Here is a 22,055-nt window from a genome sequence, read left to right as displayed (position 1 = left end):
TGTACTCGATGCGGCCTGAATGTTACAGGCCACTGGCACGTTTCTGTCCAAAATGGTAGTGTGTACAAAAATGAAAAAGAGGAGGTAGAGGAAGCCTTCTCTAAAAGACAGCTTTGGACTGAGCTGCCATGAGTCCTCAGTGGCTCAGACAGCTACATCCATCACTGGCAGTTCCCTCTGCTGGTACCTGTGGCCAGGTAACTGAGATCAGATGAAAAAAAAAAAAAACATGAGAGGCACGAGAACAGCATTAACACAGAACACAGCCTAGTCATGGGTTATGAAGACACATGCAGGATAGTTTCTCTCCACCCCCATTTATCTACTCGGTGAAAGGGACTCTAAGGACCCATGGGAAAGAACACCAGCAAGGCTTTGGGCCTTTGGTTTCTGAATGATTACATGACATGACTTTTGTTGGACTATGATATGGGCAAGAAAAGACAACACTTCTGTTTCTGGACACATACAAATTTTCACTGTTTGGTGCAGAATCAGGCACTCAGCTCCCCAGTTTAAGGAATAGTCCTGCTTGTTCTCAGTTTTGCCATTTGCTGTCATGTTCCATTAGGTAGAAACCACTTAGATCTTCTGTGTGTGTCTTTGGATCTGAAGTTTCTTCATTCTAGGGAATCTGTACTTACAGGATCTATATTCACCAGCTAATATCCACCCTCTTCATGCTTGCCACATTCTTTTATGGTTGAAAAATAGAAGTGACCTAGAACAGAAGGTACATTTTAGTGAGGATTCCCCCATTACGCAGTGATACGTACATATGCCTGCTGCCTCCAGGAGTTACTGACTTTCTGAATGCTCTCTAAATAAGAGCTCTGCTGCACTTTGGCAAAAAGCCTATGTTGAAATCTGATTGCCCTCTCATTACTGGAAGGTGTGATTTTAGAGGTAACTAGGTCACAAGGGCTCACTGTGGGAATGGCTGTGTTATAAAGGCTCTCTGTGTCTCTGCCTCACATTTGACATTGTGTAACACGAAGGCCATTACCCTCAGCATCTCCAAACTAGGAGCCGAATAACCTCCTATTGCTTGTAATTGTGTTGAGTATGCTTCTTCTGTCTGTCTGTCTCTGTCTCTCCATCTCTGTGTCCCTGTTGTGGATCGGAGAAGACTAGGCTGCCGTAAGCAGAGCTAAGGTAACAGGTATGTTGTTATACCATTTGAGAGCTGACTGGCACCTGGTGGCTAAAAACCAATTCAGTTCTTTATGGGTCTGAGGGCTGAGTTCTTTCTAGGTGGCCATGTGTAGCTATTGCTATATGGCTTAAATGATCGGCTATCTGTTTGAGTACATTCCAGTCATTTTTCCATTACCATTGTCTTACAAATGGCTTGGTCATAAGTGAAAGAGATAGCAAATATTTGTGGAGTTAACACAGTTAATAAAATGATTTGAGAGACTGACTGATTGAGTCAGGACTGGGTAATGGGAGCAAAGCAGGGGTATATGTGAATTACATCTGACACCAAGTTACCCCCTTGAAATCGTCTTTTTTAAAGTGATTGCTATTTGCTTGGTACCAAAGGAGGAAACAAGGTTTATCTGTCTCTGCTATCATGGAGTGTAAAACTGACTAGTGGGTTCTCAGTATGCTGATCATCTACATCTTCTCCCTCACTTGGCTAGGGGTGAGGGGAAGAAACATTGGTGCTTACTCTTTCCAGTCCTTCTTTGCTTCCGAGTTGCCATGCCCACTCCTTTTCTTTTCACTTAACTTGGCTTTTATGTATCTGTCCATCACTGCCTCCTTCAACTACCAGCTAAAGTGGCCTGGCTCTTTTTTAGCTTTCAAAGGATGTGTCTGCCCTGAATGTGTGATGCTTCAAAATGGGTTTCAGTAAGTCTTTAAGAACAGTTGTTTATGTTCTTTCAAAGGTTGCCAAGTAATAAATAGTGATTTGAAAGTGAAGGGTAAAGTGGAATTTCATCACCCATCTCTCTGCTGTTCCTGTGATGACTTAAGTCATGAAACATTGTGTTCTAACCTTCAGAGGGGGATCTTGCCAGCTTGGGGTTACTGAGTGGGCAGAGACATTATTTCCTACTCAGTACCCTGGGCACTGATCCATCCTAGCCTAGTTGGAAATCCACTGTTTGAACCTTTGAAACTCTGAAGCCCATTGAAGCATCTGAGACAACAAAAGAGGCAAAGAGCCTTGTGCTTCAGCAAGGGGCTGTCCCAGTTCTTTGCACTTTCCTAATGAGGGCCAGCCCATGAGCCCTGGTGTCTCTGCTACACAGAGGGGGGTTTAGAGAATAAAAGCATCCTGCCTGTCTAGGTCACTTCCCTCTTCCCAGGGACTTTTAGGGATGGTATTCCAGCCCATGACCAATTCAATACTCCTTCATGTTTTACAGTTTTACACCGGCTTTTGTGTATGTGAATGACATCAGATATTCTAATATGGACTCTTGGCATGCTCATCTCATTTACCAGAATCCCATCCAGCTCCATTTGTTTAGACTTAATTGACCTACTAGGAATTTCAGTCTGTCATCCTAAATTTAATTTGTGAGTTACATAAGTTATAGTGTTTCATAGTATAAGTTTAGATACTAATTTTTTGGGTACCATGTAACAGTAATCTGAAAAAAAAAAAGAATTGTCTGTCTTGACACACTTTTAAACAACGGGAGGGATTTTTTTGCACATTTAGAGAAGTTATTATTTATTTATTTTGTTTGTTTATTACAGCAAAACAAGGACTAGCTCACTGAGTGTCAGCAGCTGAAATAGCATGCACATAACCTGTGCAAGCTCAAGCCATACCAAATCCCAGAATATGGAGGGGGATGGAGCTAATGGCAAGTATTAGATGTTGGGAGGGGGAGAGACTGCTTCCTCTAAGAGTACAGCCCCTGGTAAGATGACCAGGCTCCAGTGGAAGACCATACATCCAAGAATATTTGGGCAGTACAAATTAATAGTAGAGGATATTTTTTTTTAAAGGACACAAAGGTGGATGGGTATGGAGGAGGGGTAGATCTGGGAAGAGTTGGGGGAGATGAGATAAATATCAAAATAGGTTGTATAAAATACTCATAAGTGAATAATAATAACTAATAAAGAAAATGAGACTTTTAAAAGCACGGATTTAAATTCCAAGGTCCACTGTTACCTAGTGGGCTCGTATAACTTCATAGAGCTACATATGTTCATAATGCTAGTGTGAAAATGATAAGGTAAGAAGAAATGGAAACATCAGGCCTGATGAAAGGTTTGAGATTTGATCCCCATCCTCTGTAAACAAGCTATTTGGGGTCCAGGGTAAGTGCTGGGCATGAGTTGGTGTTTAAGAAGACTTGATGGTCATCAGCTAAAATTCTACAAATCTGCACAACCAATGGCATAATATCCACAATAATAGAGCAATGAAGAAGATGGTTCCAATGTCTCCTGGAAGCATCAGACTCAAGCCAGACTCCATTTTTAGACCTAGTCCTACCTCGAATTTTCTATAATTTATTACATCAGAAAGCTCAAAGAGTTATTTTTATGCCAAGAAAATTGGACTCAAGTGAAAGTTATTTTCATCACTTCGTCTAATTACAAAGCTGAGCACAGAACTATGACTATTCAAGCAGACTTCAAATATAATAGAGAATGAACAGCAAGGATGGATGGTCTTGACCAGCTGCCAGGTCATAAGCTGATAGGGGAGTGATTCTCGTGACTAGAGAGGAAAGTAAGAAAGCAATACTTTCTCTGTGTGTGTGTCTGTCTCTGCCCTCCCTCCCTTCCTGTCTCACATTTCCTCCCTCTCTCCCCCTTCTCTGTTGAAGATTGAACCCATGGCAATTTCTTTGTAGACTATTGATACCCTGAGCTTGGTTTGATGTTGGACTGTTTAACTATGGCACTGGATGTTCTTCAGCACCGTGCAATTTATTGTATATTCTAGTTGTTTATTCTGGTACTTACTTACTTAACACAGCTTACTTCAAAGGCTATGGTCTTCTGTTGTACCAAACAAAAAACAAAAAAAAAACAGAGAGAGATGAGGAGATATAAATGAGAGAGACAAGCAGACTCCTGAGGGCTGGGTCATGGAATTTAAATAAAGATCTATAGAGTTTATATTTAGGCTGTATCTTTTGAATGATTCTCATCTTTCTTTAGATTAACGTAAAATTACATTAGCATTTAGGAAGGAATCACTAGCAAAAATTTAGACAAAAATCAATATATTTGATTTTTTAAAAGTGAAGCAAATGAAAATTTATCATGATTAGAGAGGGTTTATTAAATCAGCCATCCCTTTTGAGTTGTTTTTTCTTAAACTTTTTATTGATTCTTTTTGAATTTCACATCATGCACCCCAGCCCCACTCATCTCTTCTTCCCCTCATATCTGCCCTTTGCTCTTGCAACCTCTCTCCCAAAATAAAACACACACACACACACACACACACACACACACACACACACACAGAGAGAGAGAGAGAGAGAGAGAAATATCTCATAGTGGAAGCTGCAGTGTCCCAGTGTGTCCCACAGTATGCCCCTTTATCCACACACCTTTACTTGCAAATCTTTACATTTGTTCATTGCTATGAGTCACTGGTCTGATTTAAGGTCTCTGGCTTCTGTGATAACATCAATATTGGATCGTCATAGAGATCCTGCAACTTCGGGTCCACAGGTTTGGCCCTTTCACATGGCCCAACTGCTTGAAAATGATACAGAATTGTGAGTGGGCCAACTCAGAGCCCTGGATCTGGGCCTGGGTGGTACTTGAGCTGGTCAGTGCTCTGTCTCTCACTTATCTGTACCTAACAGGGTGAACTCTCCAGCACTGCTCCAGCTAGGATTCCCAATGCCACCATCAGCAAAAGGCAGGGTCAGCTCTCCTGCTCTCAAGCCCTCCTGGCTGACTTACCCACACCCAAGCCTCCAGAGCCAGCTCTAGTGTTTTACCCAGTCAAAGCACAGGACTTTCCCAAGTGCTGCAGATTGTGAGGGGCTGGACCAGTTCTCCTGTTCTCATACCCTCAGAGCTGGCTCACCTGTGCTTTCTCCATCAGGGCCAGCACCACTGTGTTGCCCAGGCGGTAAGGTGCAGGATAGACTCTCCAGAGTGCTACAGCCAGTGAGGGGCAAAGATATCTCTCCCTGGGCCAGCTCTCCCAACTACCACAGGTGGTGAGAAGGGAAAGAAGGAAAGGCATGCCCCTCCCCCACATACACACTTATACATCCATGCTAGTTCATGGCAGAGTCAGCAGGGCCAGCTCTCTCTTGCTCTCAGGGCTTATTAACCCATATCCTCTCGACCAGGGTCAGCCTTACTGTGCTGCCTAGGCAAGGTGCCAGACCCACTCTCCTGAGTGCTGCAGCTGGCAAAGGACAGGGTTAGCTCTACAGTGCTTATGACCTTGTGGGCAGCTTTCCTGACTGCCACACCCCCACCACCAGGGCCAGATCCACTATGCTGCCTGAGCATGGTGCAGGGCCTGTTCTCTCTACTGCCTGGGGAATAGCTCTAGAGAACATGAATGCCAGTGAGGGGCTGGCCAGCTCAGTCCAGCCCCTGAACATCCTGAGGTGGCTTCCCTGACCAGGGACATCCCCGTGTTCTCTAGTAAATATGAACTTCTGACATAGACACCAATCCCAGCCTCTGGCCTTTGCATAGGCACAGACCCAGACACAGCCTGCAGTGGTAGATTGGCTGTGACCTCACCATGGCCCCAGGTAGCAGGGCTGGCCACTCACAGCAGGCTACTCCTCTCCATCATCAAGTCTCCAGTTTCATCTCTCTTCATAATGTCCAAGTTGGTCTACTTCTCTTTCTCTCCCATCTGTCCATGATGAATTTGCACATTGTGGTAGTTCCCGCTGCAGGCAGGCCATGAGGCTGGTGAGCCCCTGGGTGACATCCTCCTTCCAGCAAGTGTGTGTGTCTGGCCTGCCTACATTGTGTGCACAGGCCTATGGGTGGCATGGGGTCTACAGTTCTCTGTCTGTCTTCCTCCTCCCGGTGGACTGAGAGGTGGTGGGCATACCTCTGTGTGTCTATGGCCTGCACATGCTGTGTGATGGAGGCCAGGTGTGTGAGCTTCTTTTTCTGTCTGCACCTTTTGGCTTGACTGAACACAGGTCTCTGCCTTTCTCCTCTGGCACTGTGCTGTCTGGATTTGATTTGATTTTTGTGTCCCAGGCATAAAACAGTTTTGACCACCAAGCTGGGCACCAATCTAGGATGAACAGAAAACTGCCATCTGCTCTGCTCCTGACTAATATAAGAACAATACCACCAACAAGGTATCTCTTTGTCCGTTGCCATGAGGATCTTCTGAGTTCTTAAGGAAAGCCAAGACCCCTCTTTGGCCCAAGTTGAAAAGATACAAACATACTCCTCTCTGCTACTCATGGGAAAGCTTAAACAAATAAAAGATTAAACATATCTACTTTCCTTCCTATGTTGTTGCTAAGATGCAGTTTGCAGACAAACCAGAGAAACCCGGAATTGCATCTGTTTTTCAAAATCCATATCACATAATCAACAGGTGTGTAAACAGAACAAACCACAATTTCTCTACATATTCCTCATCTGTAAACAAGATCAATGATGGCTATTTTTAGAGCTGGAGTAAGATCAAAACAATAAATGTTATTAATTAAAAAGAAGAAGATGTAGGGGGACAACCAATATATTCTCTGCGAGAGATTTATTAGGGGGATATGGAGGAATGGGTAGCAGGGCATGGTGGGGAAAGAGAGATGGAAAGGGGGGATGGGGGAAGGGGGCACAGAGAGAGAGAGAGAGAAAGAGAAGAAAGAGAAGAGTGTAAAGAGAGTAAGAGAGAGACCGCGTGTGGGTATCAGCCTTTTTAAGGGGGGCACGGTAACCATGCCTTCCAGGTGTGGTCACCTGGCTGGCTGGTAACACATGACATCATCATAGGTTGCTGGGCAACCCAGAAGCAGGTTGTGTTCCAAAATACTAACAATAAACCCAACAGATAACAGGATGTAACAGTAAGTTATTGTCTTAAACAATACTCTCATATTTTCATTATTTCTGGAAGTGATTGCAAAAGAAGCTATCATTGTGTTTGGTAATTACTGCAAAGAGCAACCAACTTAAAAGAGTTGTATCTATACAAAGTCACAGTGGTTTGGTTTGCATGAATACAAATAGGACATTTCTCCCAAAATAGAAATTATTTTAAAAAAGAAGTTGAAACATGTAATTTTGAGACCCTAATTTTTTTCACTTTAGTTTTCCTCTTGGGGATCACAAACAAACAAACAAATTTGCCAATAATAAATTGCTTCAGAATGGTCAGTGGTCAAAACTTGATACAAAACCACGTCAAGTGTTTCTGGCAGTGGCTACCTGTGTTGCATCATGTTGCCTTGGCCCTGAATATACAACATGCTCACTCTGTGCTGTGCATGCCATCATACCATGATCTCCTACAGAACACCAAAACCCCTGTGCTCAGATTTGAGGCTGTTGTCAGTTACGAACTGCAGCCTTTGCTGTTCACAAAAAAAAATTCTGCTCTTACAGAACATAATGGTTCTACAAAAAACAAAGAAAATTAATATATTTCTATTTTATTCCTCAATGTTCATCAGTTTAATGTATCTTTGGGTTATACTATTACAGTACTTAATTTTGGAAGCTGCTGAGTTCCCACTTGAGTTTCATAAACTATCAAATGAAGTTTTAGCTGAAATCAGGACACAACAATTTCTGAAATGGCCCTGAACATAATTTTGTCATTTAGTATTAGACATTTATGTGAAGTTGAATTCCTATCATTTGACAATTATAAAATCAAAACACTGAACAACTTAGAAGATGCCCTGTGACCTGTATGATCAAACATTCAACCAGGATTTACCAGGATTTGATTCTTTATGTAAATATAAATGGGCACATCCATGTCATCAGTGAATAGATTTAGCTTAGTCACTAACAAAAGGTAAGTTTATTATAGTATATACAACAAGAAACTGTTTTTAAACAAAATATTTATTATTTATCACCAATACATTTTTACTTGTATAGCTACTTCATATACTTGCATACCAGGGTCGTGTAAAATTTTTTCATGGGAAAAAAGAAGTTGAGAGTGGAAGAAGTCTTATAAACTCTGAGCGTGGGAACAAAATAGTGTCAGCAACACTGGACAACACTGTAGATATCTATGGCTGCCTACACAAGATCAAGGCAGCCAGCGTTCTAGCATGGATTTCATGGAGTAGTTCATGAGTTTCCATCCATAACTGAGGAGCTATTGTCAGTTGACTGTTTTAGAGCTGGAGTGAGTTTTCTTTAAGGGTGAGGCTTCTGGTTTGGGGTGGCCCTGCTCTAGTGAATGATCCTTGTAGGGAGCCGCCGGTCTACCAGGCTGCTTTGTTATTTAGATCTCAGCTGAAAGACATGTTTTCACCTTGGCCTTCACCTGGAGTCAGTGATAAGCTGCCAAGTCCATCTCCTTTTGTTTGAGACAGCAGGTGGGATGTCTAGTCGAGTTCACACCCTTTGTGTGAGGATCACACAGACAGGTGGTCAAGGTAAAGAAGTTTGACTTTTCTGTGAATTCATTCATTGTACTGAGGTGCTTTTGTTCTGACTTAAAAACAGATTATTGGAAAAAACGGAGGCAACTAGGTTTGTGCTGGAAGCCCTCTCAGAAAAATCCCATGTGTAGTATGTTGGTTTATTAATTTTCTTTCAATCCTCACTCTCAACTCAAGAACTCTGCCGATACTGCCAGCAGACTCCGGCAGATCCCACACCCTGGAGTATATGGGGAGCAGAAAATTGAACTTGGTGGCTATTAAAGAAAATAAAGATGACATGAAGTTAAAGGAAATAAGGAAGTTGGGTTTGGGAAAAGTTAGGAGAAGGGTGAGGAGTAAATATGATCAAAATATATCATTAAATTCTCAGATAATTAATAAAATTATTTTTTAAATAATAAATTGACCCCACGGGGCGGACAGTCCTGAACTTGAACCTTCTTTCTTGGATTGCAAACAAGATATATGAGTATTACACAAGCTTAAATTTTGGGGGGTGAATGTGTATGGGGTGGTGAGAGACATCACTCCAAAAGCATGAACGTTATTATTTAAATGTTTTCGCTTAATGTCTGTGTATTTAACACTGACAATGCTTTGTAGAAGCCATTTTCATTTTATTCCATGACCCTCGTTTGATGGAGCTAATTCTCAGCAGCTATTTTGGGTTTCTGAGCAACAGTTGCATTATAAAGTAGAGATGAGCAGAGCAGGAACAGGAAGAGATGAGCAGAGCAGGAATAGGAAGAGATGAGTAGAGGGGGAACAGGAAGCATTATTGTTGCTACTCAAAATGGCATGTTACAAAATCAGTCTATTCAGTTAAACAATAATTTATGCAAATCTGTTCTTGTCCCCTTAATAATGATCTATCAGTTAATTAATAAAGATAACACCTGAACTCTACCTAGTATGTATTTCAAAGATTTTTAGGCAGAAAGATTGAGAAGTTGCCCTAATGAAGCATGGAGTCACTGTGCTTATCTAAACATACTTTGAGATATCTGAGTTGGAACACTGAGCTTCGGTTGGTGAACACTACTTAGGCTCCCGAGGGATCACTCTCATCTCAATGGTTTACTTTCATCTGCATCACTTAATAAAAGTTGCCAATTTTATACTGTTTTCATCTAGCTGTTTCTTTTATTAAAACTCACCCTTCCCTGTAATGAGCATATACACACTTCCATACACCGCTTTAATGTAAAGGAGTATGTTCAAGATATGATTAACTGTAGATTTTTGTTTCCTTGAGGAAGACCCTTATACTATGGTCCAGACTGGTCTAAAAATTCATTAAGTAAACCAGACTGACCTCAAACTCAGCAAACTTCCTGTCTTAGCCTCCTGTCTCATAGGATTACAGGGTAAGCCTCCATAACTAGCTTCCAAGACTTACCATTAACCAGAGTGAATAATGACATGTTTACTTACTAAAAACATTTTCTTCACTGCCCTGAAGCTGGGAGCCTGCATCTCACCATCCAGTGTCTTCCACTCAGTGTTTCTCAGCTTCAGCCCTAACACTGAACTAACTTTGTTGTTGGAGATTTTCACTGTGCAGTGTAGGGTATTTCTCAGTTTTTCTAGTCTTTACCAATAACTTGTCAGTAGTAACCTCCCCATCCCAAGTTACAGCAAACTAAACTGTCCCCAGGTATTACCAAGTGCTCCCTAAAATAAAAAACTGCCTGTCATTAGAACCACAACTCCAGAGGTAAGGATTATGTGCTCCATACTCAGCTACAGACAAAGATTTTTGTTTACTGCGTGGACAGTAATTTAAAACAGTGAGGAATGAATTTACTATCATCATTGTTAAGAAAACAAATTTCTCATTTTAAAAGCCATTTATGGCCTTTGCAGAGAAAAATCAGACTATATAAATACAACCTACTGGAAAAGAATATTCAAACATATTCATTCCTATGTTCTGGGTACAGCCAGCATTATTTTTTTTATATTGAGTTATTTTATGTATATGGATACTTTGTCTGCATGTATATCTGCACACCAGAAAATGGCATCAGGCACTTATGAGCCGCCATGTGGGTGCTGGGAATTGAACTCAGGACCTTCAGAAGAGCAGTGAGTGCTCTTAACCACTGAGCCACCTCCCCAAGCCCCAGCCAGCATTATTTATATACTAATCTTGATCAGACTTTTCAAAATAGACCTCAAATACTACTTAGTGAACTGATTATATCTAAATTAACAATAGTGGAAAAATCAACTGTCCATAATATAGCAAGCCTCTATGTGCCAGGCACTATGCTAGAGATTAAACAGTGAATACAGTTCTTAAAAATATCCATCTTCATGTTGTGGGAGAGACCAACAAAGGAAATAAACAAAATAAAAGAAAGAAAAGAAAGCTTCACACCATTTAAAAAGAGAGTTCTTAAAGGCCAATGAAGGTAGATCAAAACAGAGGAGGGTCTTATGCATGCATGAATTTGATCAGGACACAATATATGAGTTCTCAATTAAATTCTCAATTAAAGAAACAGAAAAGAGTGGAAATGTAGACTAGCAATTCTGTCAGTGAATGAGCAAATTGGGGCTGGAGAGATGGCTCAGTGATCAGAAGTGCTTTCAGAGGACCTGAATATAGTTCACAGACCACACAGGCTAGCTCACAACTGTCTGTAACTCCACCTTTACAGAGATCTAGCCTCCACCAGGCTACGCATTCAAGTGCCCACACCCACATATACACAATTTAAAAATAAATTAATTTAAAAAAAATGAGCAAACTAAAAGTTCTCAAAAGATGAAGTACAAATGGCAAATAAACATATGAAAAATTACTACCATCACTAGTTATCAGAAAAAATGCAAATTAAACCTGCATTATGATTCTATCTTACCACAGTCAAAATGGCAGTCCTAAAGAAAATAAATAGCTACAAATGCCAGCAAGGATGTGGACTGAAAAGAACTTTCATACTCTGTGGATGGAATGTGAAATAGTCAATCCATAATGGGAATCAGGAGTGCAGTTCTTCCCAAAGCCAAAACTAGATCTCCTATATAATACAGCTATTTCACTCCTAGGTATTTACCAAAGGACTCTAAATCAACATATGTCAGACATTCTTGTATTCCCATGATTGTTAGAGCAGTTCTTGCAATAGCTAAGATATAGAAACAAACTAGGCATCCATCAAAAGAGCAGTGGATGTGCTTTATACACAATGGCATTCTCAGTAGCCACGAAAGAAGTTATGCTGTTTTCCAAAAAATGGATGCTACTGAAGAGAATCATGTTAATGATTTAAGTCAGTCTCAGGAAGACAAATATAATATTTTCTCTCATTTGCGGCTCCTGGGTTACATATAAATACATAAAATCACATCTGACAATGTGACATGAAATGTGGGTTCTCAAGCCAGATGAGGGACAGTAGAGCACCATTCATAACCCGTACAGCTTTCAGAAAGCACGGCATTAGTTGGTCTGCCCCCTCCTCAAATCAGACTCGTGCCTACTCAACTCCATAGAGACAAAGGCCTTGTCATGATAAGGTCAATTAGGTTTCTGTTTTCCCTCCAGAAAACTGGCTACTCGGAAATCATATGACTGGCAGTGTGCTAACCTAGTTGTTAAGCTTGGAAGCCCCTTGACCCACTCAGCACCTCCTCCTTTTTCCTTTTCCTTCCCCTCCTCCCTAACTCAAGCTATATAATCTAGTCCCCCGATTTCAATAAAAAAGCTATCCTCCGACACAGTCTCCTGGGTCATTTATACTCTGCATACTCACTCCTGCCATCTGAGATCATACTCCCCAACTTCTCCACACTCTGACACCCCAGTGGGGGGGGGGGGACCCACATGAAAAGTAGAAGCCAAAGACCAGGGAACTATGAGGCAGGACAGAGTGAGGAAGCGGAGGACAGGGAGGTATGAGAGGAATATACTCAAAATATATTATGTAATTGTATGAAAACATTCTTATAAACACAGTATCACGTGTAATAAATGCATCACAATTAAGATATTATTACAAACAAAGATATGGAAATATATTTTAAAAACAAAAAAGAGTAGCTAGTACTGAGGACAAGTTGTTACATGATTGTCTTCTGCTTCCCTCTATGTAGTTATCACTATTCTGTTTTAAAAAAAGTATTCAAGAATTTAACTTATTGAATGAGCTTAGTATTCCAAGTCAGGTAACCTTTGTGCTACCTTCCTTCTCCAGGACATGTAGAGGAATAGTTCATGTCTCCTGGATCCTTTTATCCTGTTCAGGAAGCATCCTGTAATGAAAAGTGTGATTTAAAAAAAAAAAAAAAAAAAAGTAGGGTCTGGAGAAATGTCTCAGTTAAGAGTGCTTGCTGCTCTTGCAAAGAACTTGGGTTCTTAACACCCATATGGAGACTCACAACCATCTGTAAATACAGGTCAGGGAATGTTATGTCCTCTTCTGGCATCTGTGGACACCAGGCACACACATAGTGCACATGCATACATGCAGGCAGACACATCCAAACACAAAAAATAAAAAAGTAAATATTTTTCAAGTATTATACCCCAAATTGAGAGGCAGTGTTTCAAATAGTAATAGTGACATCTCCATAATGGATTTCCTCTCTGGCCAGCTGGACCATTCACAGAATGAGATTGGGAGAAAGGTCAATGAGACTCTTGCCATTCCACTCACAGAACCCAGAGTTGTGGGAACAGCAAGCAAAACCTTGTTGAGAGGGTCAATTGGAGCAATGTCCACCTGATAAGCAAGGCCTCTCCTATTTCTATTCTTTGTCTCTTGGGCCCTTATGTTCTTACACTTTTTAGATACAGCACTATAGAGTAGTAATTAGGATTGTACACTGAATTCTGAGAAATGGCATAGTATCTTTATTAGGTATTTAGTGCTAAGGTGGCACCTTGACAGGTACTTCTATTTTTCCTTCAGGCTTGCAGCTCATTCCTGGGTGGTACATTGTGAGAAAAGATGAGTAGATCCCATTGTCATAAGCTCATTGCTGAACATTTATTGTTTTAAAGAAGATCTGAAGTAGAAGTTTGTGGTTTCTTTGGAAACTCAGTTGTGTCATGTGAAAATGTTTTTTGTTTTGGTCCCAAGTGTACAATGTAGGACTGATTTTCCCCCCTTGGAAAACAGCCCCATTAAAAGACACATATGTTTGTCATCTGGAAACTACCTTGAGCGAGGAATGTAGTTTTTTTGCTAGCTGGGAAATGTCCTTGTGTGGACTCTGAGAAGGGGTAAAATAGAAGCCCACAGACAGTGAGACAGTGCTTTTTGCATTGTTAAACTTTGCAATGGTTCCTATCACTTTGCTGATTTTCACAGAGAGAAACACTCCAGAGAACTTCTCATTCTGCTTTAGGGGACTCCTGTCATTTGGGCGGAGTCATGCGCTGAATGGTATTACTGCTGCTGTTGTCGTTTGCTCTTTGTTGTTACTGCTGTGGTTTGCTGCTTTGTTGTTTGACTGGACTGCTGGTATCCTTACGACTGAGACTGGTACATCCCAAAAGAACCCAAAGACCCTAATCAGCAGGAAGTATCCAAAAAAGGTCTACATGTAGCCGCTTTCCCTACTGATCTCCTATCTAAGGTATATGTGGGGTAGGGGGTTAAAAGAGAGTTAGAGGTGTTTAAGAACCTTAAGTGAAGTAGGTGTTTGGAAAATCTATGCCTACAAAGATATCTTCACCGGTGTAATATTATATGTTCACCGGATTGAATATTCTATAATGTAGATGATAATAATGCTGACTCAGGGCACACAAGGAAGTAAAGTGAGACTTACATAAATATGAAAAGTTATGTCTCCTCAAAATGAATTCTATCACTCTCATTCAATATTGTACTATTATGTCCTGGACAATGTAATATGGCAAGAAAAAGAAACAACGGTATTCAGAATGAAATGGAAAAAATATTTTCAGGAGTCATATTTATCTCAGTAGAAAGTCATAAAGGATTTTTAAAATCTATGGTATTTAGGAGTTAAGTTTACAAAGGCCATAAAGTGTGTATCCAAACCATTACCTTATGACATTATATAATAATGAGTCCAAACTACAGTTACAAATTAAATATGAACAAAAAGTATGAAATTAACAAATAACATTCCTTTTCTTTAATATATAAAGAATATTAATAATATTAATATTATGAATATAAGATATGTCATAATAGTTTAGAGATGAGCAAACCAACTATTATCCTTTTCCCATGTTGTAACTCACTTTTCTGTTCTTTTTCTATCTCAACTTAGGCAGTCTTCTGTCTTCAATTTGCATTCCGAACGGAAGGGCTCATTTATTTGTTAGTCTTAATTAGTAAGACCAAGTAAGAGCAGCTAGCAGAACTTACAGGAGCACAACCAAACTTTTAAATGTAAAATTTGGCTATTAAATGCCACAACAGCATATATATATATGCTAATGCACAAATAATCTAGCATACATTTATATCAAATTAATGCACTTAGTAATTTCTGTGTCATTGAAACAGAAGTGAATTATTGTCATTTGACATTATTCTCATAGACCTGTATAAGATTTACAGTATCTGATGATTTATGCCCTATAATTGGCTAATAGCCTTGGTATGCTCAGTGAGAATTTGTTTCACATACCCTAAATATAGTGTGCTCTTACTTAATACCAATGAATTAATATCACTTAATTCATTACTCTGCAGCAGACAGAATGCTTAGAACACCAAGCTTCAGGTTTTGTTTGTTTGTTTCTCTCACTGTAAAAAGGGATCAATTCATGGGCCACATGACTTAAGAAAACAGAGAAGCTAATAGTTCTGGAAATACTAAACAAGCCATGCTTTATATACAACATGGAAGTAGTATGTATCACATTTAAAATTGTAACCTGTGAAGGTTATGCTGTTAGTCTCACTTTAGTGCTTAGGGAAGCACTGAAATTTGTGGCTCAGAGAGAGGTAGTAGTTTGCTTGATATTACTCAGCTACTAAGCTGCAAACCTGGAGTTTGAACAAGATCTAAAGAAGAGCACGGGGCCTCCATGTCCAATGACCAGAGGATAGTGAAAGTATCTTGGATATCTTCAACACACTTGTTACTTAAAGTCTGCCGCTTGCTCCCCAGCTGATGAAGCTGCTAGAAGTCACTGTACATACACATAAGTGAGGAAGCTTCCTCTTTGGTCCTTAGGGAATTGTGCTCAATAGTAATATTTTGGGTTGGTTTGCTTTCTTGAATTTTATGCATCTGTTTGTAAACTGGGACAGCTATGGAAGGCTACTGATGTGCTAGGAACACTAAAGTAGTATTTAGAGGACTTGGCCTTTGTAGTAAAGAAAGAGTTCCTTTGCTAATCAAGTTTACCACTTTCCCTTAAAACACCAAATGAGGGAAACTGATTCTCTTGATTCTCCACATTAACCTGGGTGGAGCCAGACTGACAAAGCATCTAGATTTAAGGACATAGCACACTGTTTCATAATGGATTTGCTGGTGGCAGCATTTCTCTGAGGGAATTAGATTTTGTGGAAAGAAGCTTAAATTAGACTTAGGAATTCTAGTTTCACTCTACTCTCTATGACTGTCCTCTATATTCAAGGAAAAAAAACACAATCTCTGTTACCTTATTGGGCTTTTTTTCAGAGATCACATAAGAAGTCTTCTGCGTTTCAAAAGTGCAATGCACTGTAGAGCACAGAGGTCCTATCTTATTGTTATGGTTGTAGTGCCTGGTACTGCATCATTTAAACCACATGTGTTTCCTCAGACATTTTTTTTTTTCAATTCTACAATAATTAACATATTTCTCATTTGTAAGGAATTGATAGGGCCAAAGATGGAGAGCAAGACCTCTGAAGCCTCAGTGTGTGTGTGTGTGTGAGAGAGAGACTTTGATCAGCCTATGTCATGAAGTTAGTGTTTGCCTTTATTTTCAGACCTCTCCTCTCATTTTTCTCAAGTTGATAAGTTCAAACATTTAGGCATGATTCTTTAGCATTTTCCATAAGATTAAAACTTACTGATTTCACTCAGTACTTAGAATTCTAACAGTTCAAACAAGAGGAAGATGGTATACAGAGAGTGTGTAATTAGCTAAGTGTGGGTAGGGAGAACCAGCTTCAAGAGGGGAAATTTTAAAGAGTTAAACAATAGCAGAATGTGATCCCTGATTCTGGCTCCAATTTGGAACTCTAGTGATTCTACAGAAGCTTATACTTTTGAAAATATTTGTGACCCACAAATGGTTCATTTTTGTCAACTTGACGCAACCTGTATGTGTGGAAAAAGGGAATCTCAGTTGAGAAAATGTCACCATCATATTGGCCTGTTGGACATTTGAACATTTTCCTAATTGTTGGTTGATATGGGAGGGGCTAGCCCATGTTTAGCAATAGCACACCTGGGCATGAGTCTGGGAGCAAGCCAGTAGTCACCATTCCACTATGATCTCTGCTTCCATTCCTGCCTCCATGTTTTGCCGTGCTTTCCCTCAGGTGATAGACTTTGATGCAGAAGTGTACAATGGATTAAAGTTGGTTTTGGTTACTGTTTTATCACAGCAATACAGAAAGCAAAGTAGGATACCTGACCTTTCTTCTTCCCTCCCTCCCTCCCTCCCTCTTCTCTTCCTCCTCCCTAGGGAGTTTTGCTATACAACTCAAACTATTATCAGGCTCATGATTCTCCTATTGCAGCCTTCCAGTTACTGAGATTAAAGGCACCCTAACTAGTCATCCATGTCTCCTGGCAAATATTTGAAAGCTATGACATGGAACAAGTTATTTCCTTTTAAAATTTAGAACACAATAAAGTTTTGTGTTTATTGTTTGTTTTGTTTGATTCAAAAATCAGTAAAGCTGATCATGGTGTAGAAGAGTAGAGCCATTCAGGGGTGTCCCAGGAAATAAAAGACTCCTATACATGCAACTAAGGCTCTTGTCTTTAATGCAGCCCCTAAATAGGTCAAAGATGTTTTGCAAAGCTATATAACTAAAATAGATTCATGACTTTCAAATTCCACTCAGGCATACTTAATATGCAAAGGTTAATCAGTGAATAATCTTTGCAATCATGTTTGTTCAGAAAACACCCATAATAGTCAATTTCAGTTATTTCCCATCAAAACAAGTTCTCATGAACTCCTCCCAAATGTAATTCTCATTTAGTGCACACTGTCAGTCTTTCTGCAGCAGATTAAGAACACAGGCTGTACTCAAAAGATTAGTAGTTCTCAGCCTTAATTCTAGCTGAAATGTGAATATAATTAATTCTTTCAGCATTTATACTTTTCTTTTCACATTTAGAAATGTTGAAACAAGCCCCATTTTGTGGAAACTAGAATAAATAATTAAATGCTCTTCAAAAAGTAATTAAGAATCAATTGGCCAAATTGAACATATTAGTGTATGGTATTTTGTGCTATTTATAAACATCTATTTATTCCAATTTAAAATTCCTTTTAAGTTACTTTAAAGATTACGATTAAGAAGATTTCTTTTGGAAGATTTATTTATTATCAATCTTCTTAAATTCTGGAACCAAATTATTCCACCTGCCCCTTCCTACATTCCCCTCCCATTCTGTAAGTAGGTATGAGAGTAGGACTTCCTAAAATGAGATACTAGAGTCTCAAAACACTGTGAGGTATAACTGCAGATTCTTATATAAAGTTGCTCTTGAAGAGTCATTTCAATCACTGAACATAATGAAAATATTTTTAGTGAAGAAACATTTATTTCTTTTATAAAATTTATTTATTATTAATTACAATTTATTCCCTTTGTAGCCTAGCTGCAGCCCCCTTCCCCCTCCCCTCCCAACCCTACCCTCCCTCCCTCTTCTCCCTTCATGCCCCTCCTCTAGTTTACTGATAGGGGAGGTCCTCCTCCCCTTCTATCTGATACCAGCCTATCAGGTCTCATCAGGACTGGCTGCATTGTCTTCCTCTATGGCCTGGTAAGGCTGTACCCCCCTCAGGGGGATGTAACCAAAGAGCCAGCCACTAAGTTCATGTCAGAGACAGTGCCTGTTCCTCTTACTAGGTAACCCACTCAGACACCGAGCTGCCATGGGCTACATCTGTGCAGTGGTTCTAGGTTATCTCCATGCATGGTCCTTGGTTAGAGTATCAATTTCAGAAAAGACCCCTGTGCCCAGATTTCTTGGTTCTGTTGCTTTCCTTGTGGAGCTCCTGTCCCCTCCAGGTCTTTGTATCTACCCCTTCTTTGATAAGATTTCCTGAACTCTGCCCAAAGTTTGGCTATGAATCTCAGCATCTGTTTTGATACCCTGCTGGGTATAGTCTTTCAGAGGCCCTCTGTGGTAGCCTCCTGTACTGTTCCCTGTTTTCTCCCTCTTCTGATGTTCATACTGTTTGCCTTTCTGATTGAGGGTTGATCATCTTACCCAGGGTCTTCCTTCTTGCTTAGCTTCTTTAGGTGGACAGATTAGTTAAGTCAGCATTTACCCAGTCCCAGAAACTCCTCACAAATGATGCTCTTCTTTGCAATCCCATCTTTGACTTCCTGTATTTGCTAGTTATCGGTTACCACAGAGCTTAGGTAAATGCTATTTTCCTACTAGACTCATAGTGGATTTCAACTTTGTATATCAGACTCCCTTTCCCCCGTGCCAAGTGCGTCAGAGTATTGACATACTGAGTTAAAGGGCCCCAGGTGATGAACGTTCCACCACTATACTGGACAGCGGCTGGTTTTGCTTATCATTACTATTTATCATGACAAACACTCAAAGAAAACAGCTGTCAGATGAAGGGAAGAATGAGTGACTACATAACAAATAGCATTTCATGGAAACTGTTTTAGGGAGACATTTTTCCAAGTAATCGTAGCACGAGGAGTGGGAGTCAATTTTTTCATTTCATGAGGAACTTAATCCCTCAGTGTTTCCTACAGCATTTGCTCAGGATTAAAGTATTCAGATGTCAGCACAAAGCCTAAGGCAGAACATGATCCTTGCAGTACTCTGGGACTGAGGTTACTCTTGGAGCTGACCTTGGGTACTTTCTGTAGCCATCTTTGATCGAGTCTCTTCAAGGGCTTCTGGAGCGTTGAGATTCATGTGACGAAAATCACAGATTCATCTGCCCAGGTCCCATGGAAATCCTGCCACCTCTTGGAATATCTTCCTCATTCACATCTCTCATATTGCTATAAAGCTCTGTGGAGCCACTGCCCATTATATGTTCATCAATAAAAAAAAAAAAAAAAAAAGGACTTTTTTAAGGACTTAGTTCCCTAATCTGTACAATGAAGATAATATCCTATGCCCCTGTCTCACAGAGTTGAGAGAACTAAAGGGGACAGTAGAAGTAAAGCACATGACACCATGCTTTGCATGTAGTAAAAATGCCAAATAATATAAAAAAGTAGCCATTGATACTTATGTCTCTTGATAGTTGCAATATTTTTATCTTGTTTGTTAGATGTCATATCTTAGTTCTTGTGGTAAAAATCACCGAGAACAGAGTACTGATGTTATATATTGTACATAGTTGTTTTTAAAACAATACCTATTTTTACAAATGACTCCTGAGCACAGAATACATTTGGTCTAGGATTGTATTCTAATCCTATTTGCCTTGATGGCTAGAACTGACATGTGTAGAGTTATCAGGTTTTAAAACTGGCTTGGACTTGAGATAGAGATTCTCTTTCAGTGTCTGAAACCCCATGCCAAGAGAAATGTGCCCATCAGAGAGTACTGTTAACAGAGACTTGTGCTTTGGCTGTGCAAAATATGTGTCCCTGAAGGCCTGGACTGCCTGTGTCAAACTCAGTAAGTTTGCCAGATAATTGGTTTCTGAGAAGAGACTGTTCAGCTTCTGTATATCCCAGGTTCCTCTCAGACCCATCATGTTCCTCTATCCACCCAATTTTATAGAAGTGCTTGTCTTAAAAGAGAGCAGGGAACAATGAAAAGTTATAGGAATGTTCAGACTCTACAGATTCCATATTTTATCCAAGAACAACTTTCTTAGAATCTCTGAACATGGAGTCAGACATCAATACATTAAGCTCTGTCCCCTCAAATTGAATGTACTTTGTAGGCAGTTTATTTTTCTATGTGTGTGTGTACATCTGTGTATCCACAGGGGCTGGAAGAGTGCTTCAGATCCCTTAGAGCTGGAGTTATAGGCACCTTGTGTGGGTGACAGAAACCAAACTCTAGTTGTCTGCAAGAGCAGGTGGCTCTTTTAACTGCCAAGCTAGCTCTCTAGTTCCTTACAACTTCTCTTAAGAGCTTTTCAGCTGATTGTTAGCAGAGATTTCCACTCAGAAAGAAAGACAAGTAGTGGAACAGCTTCAAGTTGTAGTTGTTTAAATGGATCAGAACCTCGACATCAGTAACAGGGTGAGAAAGGAGACGTTACTGATGGCTCAGACACCTGAGTTGCCTGGCAGAAGAGTATTTGTAAACTGAAAAATGGAAACAAATCTTGCCTTGGCTATCCACATTGATTTGGGACTTTTAGGGGCTGTAAGGGGCTTCTGAGAAGTTCACATGCTTGTGGCCCTATGGAAGCTCTGTGACTACTATTTGTTTCTGAGAAGTTTCAATTCTCAGAACATCTCTTGAAGATAATGCTATTATTTGCAGTTTAAGACACTGATACTCAGAAAGCCCAAGTGGCAGCTTTAAAGACATGCCTGCCAGTACACATTGGACTAGGACATAAGCGTGCAGCCTCTGAGGACTGATATTCAGGATGCTTGTTACAAGTTTCAGAAAAGTCAGCATTCCTTTCTGTCTCTCCCCAGGTCACACAACAAGTACAAGCATCTCCATATCGAGCTGATCAGCAGCCTGACCTTCAGCCTAGCAGTCTCCTTTGAGTGTGACATTGAATTTTGTCCCTGACTTTTTATGTGTGTCTCTGGGTAAGAACCCAGGACTTCATTTCTTGCCCTTTCATGACAAGCTTTTTTTTTTTTTTTTTTTTTTTTTTTTTTTCCTTTTTTTGAAATTTTTTTTTTTTTTTTTTTTTTTTTTGCTTTTAATAGGGCATTGGAATTAATGTATGCTTTGTCTCCTTTCAAGAGTACCATTTTTAGACACAGAGTTTGAGATATCTAGACTTTCATTCCCGAAGCTCACACTTGCTTCAGTAAAAAAGAAACTCATTAACTTTATTTAATGGGAAAGTTAGAGGCATCACATGCTTGTTGAAGCCAAAGTTTTATTTTAACAGAAGAATACTGCCCAGCATATTCTAGTTGGCTTGAGATCATTTGGGGGGTAGGGTGTCTTACTGAATACTGACCCCAATTACAGGCATTTTTAAATGCTTCAGTGCTGCCATTTTGAACAGAAAGCAGTAACTAAACCCAGCAGAGAAGGCTTTATGAATGCTCCCCATGAGTGTATAGCTCATTTCTGTTTTTCATGGTCATTGAATTGATTTTCCTTGCTAATTACACATAGTATTCAATTATAGTGAATTTCCAAAATCAGATGACAATTGATTATCAGAGAAACTATGCAGCTCAA

General features: G+C 40.0%; 1 long non-coding RNA gene and 1 other non-coding gene across 3 annotated transcripts in view; both read right to left on the bottom strand.

The window, feature by feature from the left end:
* LOC129670424 (uncharacterized) overlaps positions 1-22,055 on the bottom strand; it is an 83,351-nt gene that overhangs the window by 7,104 nt on the left and 54,192 nt on the right. For both annotated transcript variants that reach the window (XR_008719206.1, XR_008719207.1), the window contains exon 3: positions 645-721. This is a non-coding gene — a long non-coding RNA (uncharacterized LOC129670424). The remainder of the gene's footprint in view (positions 1-644; positions 722-22,055) is intronic.
* On the bottom strand, positions 6,168-6,311 carry LOC129670500 (small nucleolar RNA SNORA48). The gene has a single exon (XR_008719224.1). It is a non-coding gene; the product is annotated as a small nucleolar RNA SNORA48 (small nucleolar RNA).

This window comes from Psammomys obesus, unplaced genomic scaffold (genome assembly GCF_907164565.1).
Source record: "Psammomys obesus unplaced genomic scaffold, mPsaObe1.curated_primary_1811, whole genome shotgun sequence".
NCBI classification, from domain to species: Eukaryota; Metazoa; Chordata; class Mammalia; order Rodentia; family Muridae; genus Psammomys; species Psammomys obesus.
The sequence above is the reverse complement of the archived record's forward strand: the minus strand, read 5'-3'. Positions and strand labels throughout refer to the sequence as shown.